Source organism: Halyomorpha halys, unplaced genomic scaffold, assembly GCF_000696795.3.
Source record: "Halyomorpha halys isolate HHAL.00 unplaced genomic scaffold, Hhal_1.1 Scaffold1155.1, whole genome shotgun sequence".
Lineage (NCBI taxonomy): Eukaryota > Metazoa > Arthropoda > Insecta > Hemiptera > Pentatomidae > Halyomorpha > Halyomorpha halys.
The window spans coordinates 243,809-248,896 of record NW_027105200.1 but is presented as its reverse complement, the minus strand read 5'-3'; positions in this window follow the sequence as shown (position 1 = coordinate 248,896).

Below are 5,088 nucleotides of genomic sequence, written 5' to 3'. Positions count from 1 at the left end.
CTTTTATAAACGCGACAATATCGGCATATCTTACGGATCCGTCGGTGTCAATACAATAGACCTCCTCGAAGCAGGCGAAGTCTTTTCTTTCAAGGAACTTCATCAATTCTTCTTTGACCCTGTGGTGCCGGCGTGTTATAAGGAGGGAGTTGTTGGGGGCATTTTCCCAGCACATGCGCATTTTCAGACTCTCTGCCGCATTTGCGACTGAGGGACCCAACTTCTCCTTGCTGTCCACTGGCTCCTGGGACTCCACGCAGGGGTGCGTAATTGATATTAAGTTTCAGGGCGTTCGCCCATTCTGACCCCGAGAGTACCTGCTTGTCGCATACATATCTATTTGCTTTCGGTGTCTCTTTGGAATAAATAAAGAGGATTTGAAAATAAAAAAAAAAATTGTGTATTTAGTATAATAACTTAATAATGTAGTTATATTATATTGATGTTATTAATGTGGTATATTAACTTCAACACGAACGTACCAATCTACAAAAATTCTAGTATTCTAGCATAAGGATTCTAACATTTAGTCTCATTTTAATTGTCTCGCTTTTAGTTATTTGCTCAGCTAATTTGTCAAAATCTAATTTTGACTTATCAAAATCTCAACTTATACAAAATCTGGACTTATGGACTTATAGTGAAGACTCGGGTAACTGAGATATCGGTTTTTAAATATTTTTTTAATTTATGAAACGCTTATTATCGTTGACGTTATCATCCCAAAACCTATGAAGAATTAAATTTTGAAAAACTTTTTCAGATCTTAACCTGCCACCCCTGTAATAATTAAGAATTTAATGAACAGAGACGTTGAATTTCTGAATTATTAATGATTTTGTTTATCAATTAGTCTCAACTTTCTTATTAATTTATTTTATATAATATAACTTTTCGGCCGAAGTAGCCATTCAGAACCTCTCCTTTACTTTCTAAAATTTTTACAAACTTAATTTTTGTCACCTAAATCTGAATTATTCAGATCTTTTTTGTTTATCAAAAATTAATCTTCTAATATAATAAAGTATAACTTATCAACATTGGTAATAATAAAGAGCATAGATGACATATATCAAATAACTATATCAAAAAGACTTTGGCATAATAGCCTGCAACAATTTTAGAAGTCTGTGTGAAGCTGTGATTTTTAAAACTGAGATTATCATTAAGTTGGTAACATTATAAATTAATAAAGATGTTGAGGCTACTCCCGTCGCATCTCTTCAATTTTAAGTAGGTAAAAAAAAAGAAGATATTTCTAAATAATTTTCCTATATTTACTAAAATATTTTAAACTGGCATTATAGATAGATCCTTTTAATTTTTGTTTACTTTTTATATATAAATTTAAATAGGACAATAAATTCAGAAATCTGTTTACATGTCATATTTAAATTTTTATATATTTAATGATTTGTTAAATAATTTTCATTATAACATTTTGCGCCCATAATTTTAGATTTAGATTTAGAATTTAGAAGTGAGAAGTTTGTTTTCAGAAAGTAAATTTGAAAACTAATCTTACAATTAGATAATGAGTTCCTTATTATCTTTACTAGCACTAGGTTAAATAGGAGGCATTACAGGCCACCCTCTTGTCACAGGTCCATTGTGGTTATGAATGTCTCTCACAGGTCTCACTTCATGCTATGATAATGTTGGAACAGTTCATTTCTTCCATAGCCTGGTACAACGCTCTCATGAACGCCTATAAAGTTTATGATAAGGAGATCTCACTCAGTTACGAAACCACACGGTAGGATCCTATACCTCCTATGCAAGTTAGACTTATCTCTGAATGACGATATTAGATAGTATCTTATAAGGACAGTTCAGAAGATTAATGCCACGATAATCAATGTAATCAGTTAGATCTCCATTTTTATGGAGAGGGCTGATAAATCCTGTACACAGTACACTATCCCTACAATAGTACACTATTCCTATGGGATATAAGGTCTTATTTATCCCAATGCTATGGAGAAGGAGGTAACGGATTACTTTATGTAGCTTGTTGCCTTAGCCAGAACTTCTGTAGCTATACTGCCAGACTCAGAGTAAATTGTTTTTTTTTTATTTTGGATCGTAATATTAAATGGAGTGTGAGTAGGGGTAAGGCGCGTGGCTACTAACCCCAAGGACCCGAGTTCGAATCCGGCTGGGTAGAAAATTGTTTTCTGTTACATTGTGTCAACTCCTGAAGGTTCCTGCAGCCCTCCTGGAGTCCACCCATCCTCTTAAATTGGGCATCCTTAATTGGGCGGTTGAACGTGATTCTGACCAAATCACCTCCATGCCCAACCGTTCGTCTAGTAACAGTACTTCTTTACGAAGTACTGAACCACTGACGCTCCATGAGTTGTAGTGGTACAGATTTTAATTTGCTAATTATTAATTTCATCTATATTCATTGTGTTGAGAATTTCTTAAAAAACTGAAAAGTTCCTCAAACGCTCTAAGAGTGATTTGTTTATTAATTATTAACGATCCACTATCTTCTCGGCAAGCACTGCTTTTCGGCTGGAATTTGACTTTAATTTTTTTTCTTTCTGAGCTACAGGGTACAGCAGTTGTGAATGGGCACCATGGACTACAGGAGCCAATTATTAATAATTTATTTAATCTCTCTTATCATACACTGTTTGGGGGAAGGGCTGTTTAATTTTTGGAACATTACAAGCGTAACTTTTACAGACGTAGAACACACCAATCAGTTGAGCACCTTACTGATAGGGGTGTGTGTGTGTACGGTTGCCTCTTGGAGTACACTTGACCTGTCTAACCCTTTTGGCCACAGTTAGCGTCAGCTTCTTCTGGTGCTAGGGAGTTCTGAGTGGTCAAGCCTTTCCCAACGTGAGGCGCGTTCCTTCCACCCATAGATGAACTGTCGGCTCCCTGATGAAGGAGTGATATTCATCTTATATCAGAAGGGAGAAGTCCGACTCTTTCTCTTTCTTTCTCGACAACCACTAATATTCCGCTGTTAATGGTACTTTGCAGGCGGGCCCTGTGTTATTTCCGCAAAACGAGTTGCTGGGAGGACACATCTCGCGTTCAATGGTGCTTGTACAGTGTGAACGAATTTCATCCATTACACAATTTTAGAGAATCCACTTCTACTTCTACAGGTTAAAGGCTTCCAGATCCTCTTTCAGAGTACTTCCCGTAGTGCTTCAACCCTCTGTATTATCTGTCTACTTATCTTGGTCTTTATATTAAAGAAGATCTTCCTTTTGGACGAGGTCCAGAGGATTCTCTTGGACCTGGACTTGCCAAATCAAGGGACAAATTTAAATAAGTCCTCGTGACCTTCTGAGCAGAGAACCGTATAGAGGAGTCTTTGTATTGTGGTTAGTCTCTTCTTCAGTATCGTGAGCATCCGGATCTACGTAGTGCTTGCAAAACTCGGGATTCCCATGAAAACGCTTTTGTAAATAGTCCTAAACTTGGGTTCTAGGATTATTCTGCTTAATCCTTTTTTTTTTTCTTTTTTGACAGAACCACCTTATTCCTCAATTACTAGACGTGAGTGATGTTGTCACACCAATACATGTAACTTACTCACCGAGACTATCTTGCTCGCTTTAGTTACCAAAAGTAATAGGGTGAGCCTTCGCCTTGGAGCCTCTGATGAGAATGCCGTTGGTCTTTTCTCCACTCGAAAACTAGACTGGCGCTCCAAGTTTTCACTCTGGCTCTGCTATCTCCCAGCACCTGATGGAATACTAGCTTCCAGTGGAACGAGCCCAGAACGGAGCCCCTTTCTACCTTCCATATGGGACATCTACATCTTCTAGCTCTCCACATCGGAGTAACTAACCCTTATTCTTACTCTCAAACCATTGACTGATAATTTTTTTTTTTTATCGAACATGAAAATAATGTCAAAGATGTCAGCTTAGTTATTACAATTTGTTCGCCATTCTGGTCCTATCATTAGTTGATTCAAGAGAAAGATTTCATATGAAGAGATTATTTTTATTTTTTGAAGCGTTTGAAAGTCAAGTTGAAAATTGATACGTTAATTATGTAAATAGTTATTTTGTTCTATGTCATAATCAAATTTATACAAAAAGATTGTTGTGATCCAGCAGCGCCTGGCATGCTATTTATTATTATGCTCAAGCATAATATTTCCTTATTACTTAACCGTTAATGGAGAATGTTAGTCAGTAATCATGAATAAATAATTACTATATTTACTATTTTTCAATGCATTCATGTTGTTGATCAAACGGCATGAATTCAAATTTCATATTCTCTAATACATAACCTGACGACCTTTTAGTTAACATAACTAACCGATAAAGTTAACATAACTAACCGATAAAGTTAACATAACTAACCGATAAAGTTATAGACGATGCTCCTGTAAGACCTTTTTATTTATAGTATTTTTAAATGGCATTATTAAACGCAAGAGAAAGTAAATTGGAATGGAATTTCATTTCTTCAAACATACCACATATTTTAATCAATTGTGTAAGAGGCAATTTTTTCAAAATGTTATTAATCGATTTTATTTTAAGGAAAAGATATGCTATACCCATCAATGATACCTAATGAAAATACTGAGGACATAGAATTATCTCCTGCCGATATACCTAAAGAAGGTACTGAAGTGGAAGAGAAATCTGAAGAGAAGTCTAACATAGAGGACCAAACTGAATTGTTTTGGACTGAAAGTGACATTATGACAAATGAAACATAGTTGAAAGTGTTGACAGAAAAAAAAGTGTAATTCCTAAAATTTGTTTTTTTACTCAAAAAAAAATTAATACATAAATTGTTTTTCATAAAACACTAAAATCAGTTGAATAATATAAATTATATAAGACATAATGTTGGTATGTACACCTTATACATAAGCAGTGATACCTATTTCAATCTGTAACCTCTTTTTTATTGTGTTTCAAAATGTCATTATTAATTGAAAGAAAATGTAAACTGCTTATTACTTCAGCCAACTAGGGACCGGAAAGGGAGTTAGAAGTTTGATAGAAGTTCTATAATAATATTTATTTATTGATAAGTAAATATTAAAAGTTGCCACAACCTTGGGAAATAAGTCATAAAGATAAATGTTTA